The 11972-nt window shown below is 35.8% G+C and overlaps 1 long non-coding RNA gene and 1 pseudogene across 1 annotated transcript; both read right to left on the bottom strand.

The window, feature by feature from the left end:
- Positions 1-12: 12 nt before the first annotated feature.
- LOC135645060 (zinc finger protein BRUTUS-like) lies at positions 13-7827 on the bottom strand (annotated as a pseudogene).
- A 1627-nt stretch (positions 7828-9454) lies between these two features.
- LOC135644966 (uncharacterized) lies at positions 9455-11645 on the bottom strand. Its single transcript, XR_010498638.1, has 3 exons — positions 11405-11645; positions 10137-10371; positions 9455-10004 (listed from the first exon to the last, which is right to left on the bottom strand). It is a non-coding gene; the product is annotated as an uncharacterized LOC135644966 (long non-coding RNA).
- Between the last annotated feature and the right edge of the window lie 327 nt (positions 11646-11972).

The raw sequence follows: 11972 nt of genomic DNA, 5'->3' as shown, positions 1-11972 counted from the left end.
TAGTACAAAGACTAAAGACCAGAGTAGGCAAAACAAGTATTTTCAAATACAAATAATTGTCCCTTGCTGCATTTGTGAAAAAATGGGATAGGCTATGGACTATGAGTGCTACAGCACTGATGTAGAAGTTGCTCCTATGTGTATATTTACACAAATGAAGAAAAAAAAAATATTTAACAAAAACAAGGGGATTCCTGCACTAATCTTATGTGAAGCAACTGGTTGTGTCGGTCTTGATCACCCTGGTATCGTAAGAACCACAAAAAGCACATTTGTGGTAAAGCCAGTGAAAGCGAGATGTTCCCTTTTTGCCACAGTCGTTACATAGTATGTCCTGGGTATTACGAAATAGCAATTAGTTCAGTATCATGTAGGATCTCAAGATAGTTGTTTGATACCTGACATCGATCCCGATACTCTTCAGGAAGCTCTTCAGCAGCCAACAAGGCATCAATCATGCCAAAGTACACCTGAACAAATGCACAACCATTTCCAATTAGAAGAAATGAAAGCTGAAGGAATTATATGCTGTATAGCAAGCATGCTCTAGCAAATATTTGCACTCTTCCAATTTCCATTTTGTACCCTTGTAAATTTTTATTCAATTGTGTTCTAATATAGCTATTATGCACGATACTAGAAAGAATTACGCCCTAGGCATGCTTACTATCACATCCTTTTCACATATGGCCCTCATCCTGAAAAGGAGGATGCCTTAACTTACCAGCTACATTTTGAATGATCATGCATGAAACATGAACCGGAACCAAATATATTTTGGGGCTAAATTGTCACTTTGAAATAATGAATAGCATCTTTATCGTTGCATGCTCCATGGAATAAAGAACAGATTAGAAGACCACTTAGATTTAAGAACACTTCTAGGAAACATGTTAAAGTTAATTGGTACAACAATTAGAAAGAGAAACTACATAATTTTTAAACGAAAAATTAGGTAGGTGAAAATTTATGAAACTGAGTGCATCAGATATAGGCTTTATTGTAGATATGGATTTCATTAAAAAATTCCAGCAGTATCTATAAGATTCCGATCGGGTTCAAGATTGATCATAAGATTTAGGACATGGATAGGTTTGGCAGCTCAGGGTGAGGTTAGGTTCTGCAGCCAGACTAACAAACCCAATAGTTTAATGGTTTCTTTGAAACAAGAAGATCTGACAAAAATCAGTCACAATCTGCATGATGAGACCAAGATGAGTTGGGATCAACGGGATTGGCTGGAAATCAATCTGGGATCAACCGACACTGACCAAAATTAGTTTGAAAGGCTGGTCATTGCTCAGGCTGCTATAATCAACTCAGGATCAGTGATTGAACTTGGTGATCCCAAAAAGTAAGGGTTCAGAAATTTGTGTCTAATCTGAAGCAGAATCAGTTTCAGACAAGGGACTAAAATAGTCAGTTATAGAATACTAGAGAAATTGATAACTTTTATGGAGATCCTTAAATTGAATCAGATGATCAAATCAAATAAGAATTCTGAATGAGTTAAGATGCGACCATTTTAGAAATACTAGTATGTTTAAAGGGATTAAATGACCATGTAGAGACATAACATGGAGATTTTTAAGGTTTAACACAAGGAAAGAATGAAGAAAGGATAGGTCATAATCTTATCACCTATTTGCCTATGGGATTTGTCATTTCATCTGTTTGAGTGGATGCAAAATCATTCCTTTCTTTCTTGCAAATAGTCAACATATACAATGAATCCTTCGAAGCTACCTATGCTTACAAAAATATAAAAAAATGCTTAATCTTGGAAGAAATACTGATAACTTACGGCCATGTCTCCCAAGGATTTGCTACAAATTGGGCAGGTGTAATGACTGCAAGTGTACGCCTAGGCAGAAACAAAAAAGTTAGCTAATTATCAACCAACTTCCTGAATAAAAGACATGCAGGACAACTTAAACAGCTAACAAATAAAGCCTCAAAGAAAAACAAAAGATACTTGACAGGAATAAGGGCATACTTGGAAGCATGCAGAATGCATGAAATGTCCACTGCGCAGAGCTCTTACAGCTGCACTTGATGTAAACAGAAAATCACAACAAATCGGACAGTTTGTCTCTAGACCTTTCTCTCGGCACTTGTGCTCCTTCAATTTCATACCCAAGCAACAATTGCATGTCATGCAATGAAAGAAGTCTATGCCAAGTCCTTTTCCAACACGACATAAGTTGCAAAATGGGCAGTGGTACACATTTCTGAAAAAATAAAAATTACAGGATTAGCTACTTGAAACATGTAGATTTGTTTGTTAGAGGACTCTAAGTCTTTTCATATCATTTATCGATTTGATTAAAGTTTATCTTAGTTTTATTAATTTTTGGCTGAAACAACACATTATGCTAATTACTAATGATCTATGTTAGTAGGTGACATGTGATGCTGAGACTTTCACATAGAGAACTGTGAAGACATTACTGAATGCAAGATCATATCTGTAAGGGTTTGTTCTTGCAAATATCACTTGATAACCTCTACAAAGGATATTTTATCATTACACAGGCAATCTAAGAATCATAGTTGTGCATGAAACCTCAAGCTCAATGATCAGGAACAACTATAATTTGCTAAGGATTTTGACTAAACAGCTAAGGATTTTGACAAAACAAGAGCCGAGAACACCGAGGAGTTCCCTTTGAGTCTTGAATAACTGGAAACAAATAATTAACTAACTAAACTGTTTCAGCTTGAGACCCAGAAATGACACCTATAGGAAACTAGAGGTTGTACAAAACACAACAGTTGATTTTCCTGATAGTCAATTCCAAAGAGAAGTCAAAACCACAATGTGGGGTTTTCTTTCATACCTTAACACTTACTTCATTTGACTAAAAAATTGGGCACCTACAACAATAAATCGAGATCTTCACTTACTAGTTTCAGTAGTTCATATAATTGATTCTCAAGAATTGAACGATGACTGTTGTTGTGCATAGGACACAATTATTATTGTCTATAAGGAAGTTTAAACTATATAGAAAAATGTTTATATGCAGAGGTTTAAGAATTCTGTTTAAAAGAATACATTTCCCTTAAAACAATCTATATTTATGCACAAATAAATGTCTAGATGCTCAAGATAAACATGAAAAAGATAAATAAATGGTTCTTTAACACCAGGTATAAGTAAAATAGGGAAGTTCCATAAAAGAAAAGTAAAGCAAAAAAAAAGGAACATTTATTTTTCCTAATGCCAAAATGTTATTAGAAATGCAATATTGAGTCATCAACCTTTCATCATCAAAAAACTTGCAGATATTGCAATAATACTTCGCCATCCAGAATCCAGCACAGGAAGGTGTCCTGCAAGTTGGACCAACTGGTTGAACCTTCAAACAACGCATACACATCATTTCACTTGTTGCTTTTCTGCAAAGGACAAGAAAGAATGGTTGGCACCACAATATTGTCCTAGCCAAGGGACCCAAAACTGCCAACATTGTCCAGTAGAGGAGGTTAGTTTCACCATTTGAATGCCAAATAAAATTCTTACACCAACAAGTCCAACTAATACACATACATACATACATACATACATGCGTGTATATATATATATATATATATATATATATATATATATATATATATATATATATATATATATATAGCATATCTGAAATTCCTGTATGCAAGCTGCATGCGCAAGAACTTAAACCTGAGAAAACTTTTACAAGTTGCGATATGTTTGGAGCACCCTAAAGCAAAGGGTTCTATCCACCAATGCAATAACAAAATATACTCCGTAGTAATATGACTTATTGTGTCACAATGAGGACCTTAAAGATCCCACATTGGGCATGACTCCAAGATGTTTAGGTTAATGAGCAAGGTTCATTATTCCGTATGATGTAAGGCATCCTTTTATGAAGAAAAAATATTATTGCCCATAAGTGATTGGAGCAAGCTCAACAGCCAAAGAAGAGAATATTCAACACAGGACAGAACAATACTTTCAATCCGTATACAATCCAATTCTAACCAGCATCATAAGAAAAGATGAAGTGGAAAACCAATAAGATAGCACCAACTACCAACCGAGTACATTTTAAAAGTAGAACATACTATTATGCAGAATATTGATTGCACGGTTTGCACCATAATATATACCATCCCATACAGGTGGATACACACCAAATTGCATGACATACACTGATATGCAGCAAGTTCAACACAAAAAAGGCTCTGGCAGGCAACTAGCAAATTTCACATATAAACACAGCCTAGACAAGGCATGCAGTTGCATCACTGGGTGAATTGATTCAATTATGTAAGTCAACGGTCACCAACACAATATGGTCATACTACTTAGTGTTCACATGAATGCAACTTAAACTTCTACCCAAATGACAATGTACAGCAGGTTGCCTTCATTACTTTAGTTTTTGCAATTAATCCATTAGATCCTGGTAATATTTAGGCCATGCACAAGCTAGGTTCCTTTAGGGAGTCCCAAGAATGTAATCTCACTTAAAATATTGATTTTTTCCATTAAATGAAATATTTCATAAAATCACTTGCATTTAAACCTTTTAGTACATCAACTTAGTTATACAAATTTATACAAGAAAATAAAACAAGTTACTAATAATGGAACTACAGCCAAGCACAGTGCTGCGACATTTTACATGAGGAAAAAAATCAGCAGCATCAAGGATGATACCTGTCCATTGAATGATCACTGACTTTGTCATGGCAAAATCTGCATGTGAACAATTTGTTACAACATGCAGCAACAAGTTTGCAGTTCCTCCTGAATGCTCACAGCCAAATATTTGTTTCTCCGGATCTCGAAAGGATGGAGAGCATCCAGGTATGTCTTCTCCTTCTGTAGCTTCCTCAGTTCTAGCCTGAGGTAATTTCTGCTGAGCAGCTATCCAGCGACTGCAATGTCCATCTAAATTACTTACTTAAATGTCACATTAGCACATACAGAAGATTAAATAACACAAACCTTGTCATTAAGTTTTGTATAAGATATGCCTTTCTTCGTGGATCAATTGTTGGATCTCGTGAAACCTTCCTTATCTCTGATTCGAGCTCATTCTGATTCATCCTAAATATATTATTCCAACCAGGCTTGAACATCTGGTCACTTTGCTCGAGACTTTCTTGGTGATCAGCCTCTATGGATGCAACAATTTGATAAGTCATTTGTAGTAAAAAAAAGTCAGCAAAGAATTATAATTTCCACAACACTGAGAGTTATTTTAACTATAAAGTACAAACAGTAAAAGACTTGATTAGATTACAGACCTTTTGGAAGACCAGAACTCTCTGTTGCATCTGTAGACAATGAGGGAGTATCCTTCCACCACTCATTTAGCCACTCATTAAACATGGTGTTTTTGGTTGCCTGTCTCCATGTATCCATCATCTTATTCTGTTCCTCTTGACTAAGAGCAGAAGTTACCCATGGTAGCATCGATTGGAGGACCTCTGCACCTGTTGTTCCTATTATTCGTCCAACAATCTTATCTTGCTCATCCACTGAAAAATGCTTGTCAAATAATGGCCATAATTCAAGCTCTTCTCTGAAGATATGATTATCAAGAGTAACTCGTAGAGATTTGCACATTCCTTGAAGCTTAGTGACAAGCTCATTATGTTTTCTAGTCTGATCAACTACATGAGAATCAGAATTGCTTCCCCTTGCAGCATCTTTACTGATGTTCATTCCCAAGCCATCATGCAGTTGTGAGAGCTCTAAAAGCACTACAGAAATATCTCTAAATAGCTTTTCTTCCTGCTTGTGGTCAAGGGTGTATGAATGACTCACATTATGAAGTGTTTCTCTTGATTCTAAAGCTGGGAAAACAATATCATCCTCAGCATTACTATGAGCTCTGTATAGACCCCATAACAAGCGAAATCTTCCACTGAACTGCCGAAGAACAGTATCAACATAAGGTATAAGGTTTCCGGATTCATCATCCAAATACTTCACATCTTTGCTAATCGCCTTATGAAATTTAAATATGTTGTCAATTGGCCTCAAAGTGTTCTCTATACTACATAAATTCAATTCCATCTCTGGAACAAAGAGACTGGACTTAAAGTAAGGGACAGAAGAATTGTAAGATGAAAAAAGCAGAGACTTTGAAGCATCAGGTGAACTTATTCCAGTGTTGGCGCTAGCAACTCCCAGCGCCGGTACACAGCATGACTTTTGGCTACATGACACACTATAGATTTCATTACTTTCTGAAGTGTTGATTTCACCAGAATTTCCATATAATCCTGAAAAGTTGCCTCGTTTAATAGGCCTAGCATTGTTCTCAGATTTCAGAATTGTCAAGCCTTTCTCACACCCAAGTAGACAAGAACATGAACAGAAATTATGTCTGCAATCTTCTTCCGACTCAGTACTGTCTTCTAAAGGGAAGCAACAGATTGCTTTTGAAGTCAAGCATATGAACTTGCCAGAACTAGTAATATCCTCGCTCCTACCCTTGCACGCCCAACCGGAAAAAAGGGTGACCAGTGCATCTTCAGATGATGAGGCTGTGCCATGAAACATCAATCTTAGCTACTTTTAAAAAATTGGTAAAATGATGTGGCAAAAGTGAAGAGTAAAGATACACAAGAGAACTGACCAGCTAGATGCATATTCTGGAGAAACTGACTTGCCTCCTTATCACTTAAGTTTGCAACAAACCATGGTAAAACACGCTCTAACAGTTTCAAGGGCATAACACACAGACTTCTGAAAAGAAGCTTACACTGTTTCTCAGAAGAAAAATGCATCCTGGCAAGAGGAAGAACCTAAAAAAAGAGAAGTACAAATGTATTTTCAGATACTCAAAAGAAAACAATAAAGTTAATGTTGTCCGTATCAGCGTACCTCAGCTTCCTCACTATGGAAATGCTTCTGAATAGTATCCATTATTTGATCAGCATGCGAACAAAACTCAGAATAGAATTCTACAGAAGTAGAATTGGCCTCTGCACTCTGGATTTCTTCAATTAAGCACCTAAACTTGTTAAACTGAATTTTTTCATTTGCATGGTCCAGCAAAAGGAATTCCATTCCATCTGATACTGCTGGAAATATTACTTGGTCTTCAGCATAACTGCATGTGCAGAAAATGCTATTTGTCAATAGATGAGTTCAAGCACTAAGTCCAAGAATAATGGTGAATGTGTAAAGATTGCTTAAATCACTGCTATTTCATGTTGTACTTCATTATCTCAAATGCAGTCCCTGTGCTTCTTAGTGTAAGGGCACTGGCCAAACTTGTTATATGAGACGTATAGTCATATAGTAAGTTCAAATTTTCTATACATCATGGTCCACTTCTCTCAGAATGGTTAATTGGTTATGAGCTTCATATAATAACAAAAAAAAGGTCATGCAAAGAATGTAAAATCCAAGAGAGCTCTTAACCAGAATTCGTATAAACTTTATCTGCTTCTATTCAATAAAAAATAACAAAGTCCCTTACCTATGAAAGATGCACACATCAGCAATAAATTGAAGCCTTGTGTTGAAGACAGACAAATCAGATAAATCTCCAGAAAGCTGTATTTTCCTTGCACATTCTGCTATTTCATTTAATTCTTTTCTAATAGCATTATGCCAATGCAATATTTCATCTATCGGGTACAACCCAAGATCAATAGCTTTGCTGTCTGGTTCGTTATGTTTTCTCTTCCCAGTCCTGGAAAGATCAGAAAGACAGGCATACTTCTCAGTGTCATCAATGGACCTGCAAGGTGTAGAACTCTGTGATAGAGAATCATCAACATGACTTTTTCCCATGTCAGCCATGCTTTTGTCTTCAATCCAAGTAAATATGACCTACATGTTTCAAACAAATAACAATGCATGGCTGGTAATTCATCGTAGGGAAGAACTCTTAATATATTTTTAGTATTCTCCTCTCTAATTTGTTGTATAGTGCCCTTTTGGTATGCACAGAGTGAATGGAGAACATATGCTTCGATGACAACATAATGTCACGAGATAAACACCAACATCCGTTTCGACTATGTCTAAGTAAACCCATTGATATTTGAACTCTCCTGTTGATCAAAATTTCCACTGTGGAATGAGGTACATCCATCATCTTCCATTTTAAGAGGATAAAAAAGAAATGAGAGGCCTCACTAGTACAAAGACTAAAGACCAGAGTAGGCAAAACAAGTATTTTCAAATACAAATAATTGTCCCTTGCTGCATTTGTGAAAAAATGGGATAGGCTATGGACTATGAGTGCTACAGCACTGATGTAGAAGTTGCTCCTATGTGTATATTTACACAAATGAAGAAAAAAAAAATATTTAACAAAAACAAGGGGATTCCTGCACTAATCTTATGTGAAGCAACTGGTTGTGTCGGTCTTGATCACCCTGGTATCGTAAGAACCACAAAAAGCACATTTGTGGTAAAGCCAGTGAAAGCGAGATGTTCCCTTTTTGCCACAGTCGTTACATAGTATGTCCTGGGTATTACGAAATAGCAATTAGTTCAGTATCATGTAGGATCTCAAGATAGTTGTTTGATACCTGACATCGATCCCGATACTCTTCAGGAAGCTCTTCAGCAGCCAACAAGGCATCAATCATGCCAAAGTACACCTGAACAAATGCACAACCATTTCCAATTAGAAGAAATGAAAGCTGAAGGAATTATATGCTGTATAGCAAGCATGCTCTAGCAAATATTTGCACTCTTCCAATTTCCATTTTGTACCCTTGTAAATTTTTATTCAATTGTGTTCTAATATAGCTATTATGCACGATACTAGAAAGAATTACGCCCTAGGCATGCTTACTATCACATCCTTTTCACATATGGCCCTCATCCTGAAAAGGAGGATGCCTTAACTTACCAGCTACATTTTGAATGATCATGCATGAAACATGAACCGGAACCAAATATATTTTGGGGCTAAATTGTCACTTTGAAATAATGAATAGCATCTTTATCGTTGCATGCTCCATGGAATAAAGAACAGATTAGAAGACCACTTAGATTTAAGAACACTTCTAGGAAACATGTTAAAGTTAATTGGTACAACAATTAGAAAGAGAAACTACATAATTTTTAAACGAAAAATTAGGTAGGTGAAAATTTATGAAACTGAGTGCATCAGATATAGGCTTTATTGTAGATATGGATTTCATTAAAAAATTCCAGCAGTATCTATAAGATTCCGATCGGGTTCAAGATTGATCATAAGATTTAGGACATGGATAGGTTTGGCAGCTCAGGGTGAGGTTAGGTTCTGCAGCCAGACTAACAAACCCAATAGTTTAATGGTTTCTTTGAAACAAGAAGATCTGACAAAAATCAGTCACAATCTGCATGATGAGACCAAGATGAGTTGGGATCAACGGGATTGGCTGGAAATCAATCTGGGATCAACCGACATTGACCAAAATTAGTTTGAAAGGCTGGTCATTGCTCAGGCTGCTATAATCAACTCAGGATCAGTGATTGAACTTGGTGATCCCAAAAAGTAAGGGTTCAGAAATTTGTGTCTAATCTGAAGCAGAATCAGTTTCAGACAAGGGACTAAAATAGTCAGTTATAGAATACTAGAGAAATTGATAACTTTTATGGAGATCCTTAAATTGAATCAGATGATCAAATCAAATAAGAATTCTGAATGAGTTAAGATGCGACCATTTTAGAAATACTAGTATGTTTAAAGGGATTAAATGACCATGTAGAGACATAACATGGAGATTTTTAAGGTTTAACACAAGGAAAGAATGAAGAAAGGATAGGTCATAATCTTATCACCTATTTGCCTATGGGATTTGTCATTTCATCTGTTTGAGTGGATGCAAAATCATTCCTTTCTTTCTTGCAAATAGTCAACATATACAATGAATCCTTCGAAGCTACCTATGCTTACAAAAATATAAAAAAATGCTTAATCTTGGAAGAAATACTGATAACTTACGGCCATGTCTCCCAAGGATTTGCTACAAATTGGGCAGGTGTAATGACTGCAAGTGTACGCCTAGGCAGAAACAAAAAAGTTAGCTAATTATCAACCAACTTCCTGAATAAAAGACATGCAGGACAACTTAAACAGCTAACAAATAAAGCCTCAAAGAAAAACAAAAGATACTTGACAGGAATAAGGGCATACTTGGAAGCATGCAGAATGCATGAAATGTCCACTGCGCAGAGCTCTTACAGCTGCACTTGATGTAAACAGAAAATCACAACAAATCGGACAGTTTGTCTCTAGACCTTTCTCTCGGCACTTGTGCTCCTTCAATTTCATACCCAAGCAACAATTGCATGTCATGCAATGAAAGAAGTCTATGCCAAGTCCTTTTCCAACACGACATAAGTTGCAAAATGGGCAGTGGTACACATTTCTGAAAAAATAAAAATTACAGGATTAGCTACTTGAAACATGTAGATTTGTTTGTTAGAGGACTCTAAGTCTTTTCATATCATTTATCGATTTGATTAAAGTTTATCTTAGTTTTATTAATTTTTGGCTGAAACAACACATTATGCTAATTACTAATGATCTATGTTAGTAGGTGACATGTGATGCTGAGACTTTCACATAGAGAACTGTGAAGACATTACTGAATGCAAGATCATATCTGTAAGGGTTTGTTCTTGCAAATATCACTTGATAACCTCTACAAAGGATATTTTATCATTACACAGGCAATCTAAGAATCATAGTTGTGCATGAAACCTCAAGCTCAATGATCAGGAACAACTATAATTTGCTAAGGATTTTGACTAAACAGCTAAGGATTTTGACAAAACAAGAGCCGAGAACACCGAGGAGTTCCCTTTGAGTCTTGAATAACTGGAAACAAATAATTAACTAACTAAACTGTTTCAGCTTGAGACCCAGAAATGACACCTATAGGAAACTAGAGGTTGTACAAAACACAACAGTTGATTTTCCTGATAGTCAATTCCAAAGAGAAGTCAAAACCACAATGTGGGGTTTTCTTTCATACCTTAACACTTACTTCATTTGACTAAAAAATTGGGCACCTACAACAATAAATCGAGATCTTCACTTACTAGTTTCAGTAGTTCATATAATTGATTCTCAAGAATTGAACGATGACTGTTGTTGTGCATAGGACACAATTATTATTGTCTATAAGGAAGTTTAAACTATATAGAAAAATGTTTATATGCAGAGGTTTAAGAATTCTGTTTAAAAGAATACATTTCCCTTAAAACAATCTATATTTATGCACAAATAAATGTCTAGATGCTCAAGATAAACATGAAAAAGATAAATAAATGGTTCTTTAACACCAGGTATAAGTAAAATAGGGAAGTTCCATAAAAGAAAAGTAAAGCAAAAAAAAAGGAACATTTATTTTTCCTAATGCCAAAATGTTATTAGAAATGCAATATTGAGTCATCAACCTTTCATCATCAAAAAACTTGCAGATATTGCAATAATACTTCGCCATCCAGAATCCAGCACAGGAAGGTGTCCTGCAAGTTGGACCAACTGGTTGAACCTTCAAACAACGCATACACATCATTTCACTTGTTGCTTTTCTGCAAAGGACAAGAAAGAATGGTTGGCACCACAATATTGTCCTAGCCAAGGGACCCAAAACTGCCAACATTGTCCAGTAGAGGAGGTTAGTTTCACCATTTGAATGCCAAATAAAATTCTTACACCAACAAGTCCAACTAATACACATACATACATACATACATACATGCTGTATGTATATATATATATATATATATATATAGCATATCTGAAATTCCTGTATGCAAGCTGCATGCGCAAGAACTTAAACCTGAGAAAACTTTTACAAGTTGCGATATGTTTGGAGCACCCTAAAGCAAAGGGTTCTATCCACCAATGCAATAACAAAATATACTCCGTAGTAATATGACTTATTGTGTCACAATGAGGACCTTAAAGATCCCACATTGGGCATGACTCCAAGATGTTTAGGTTAATGAGCAAGGTTCA

The sequence above is a fragment of the Musa acuminata genome, chromosome BXJ3-8 (genome assembly GCF_036884655.1).
Source record: "Musa acuminata AAA Group cultivar baxijiao chromosome BXJ3-8, Cavendish_Baxijiao_AAA, whole genome shotgun sequence".
NCBI classification, from domain to species: domain Eukaryota; kingdom Viridiplantae; phylum Streptophyta; class Magnoliopsida; order Zingiberales; family Musaceae; genus Musa; species Musa acuminata.
Note: the sequence above shows the minus strand (reverse complement) of the source record. Positions and strands in the feature narration are given on the sequence as shown.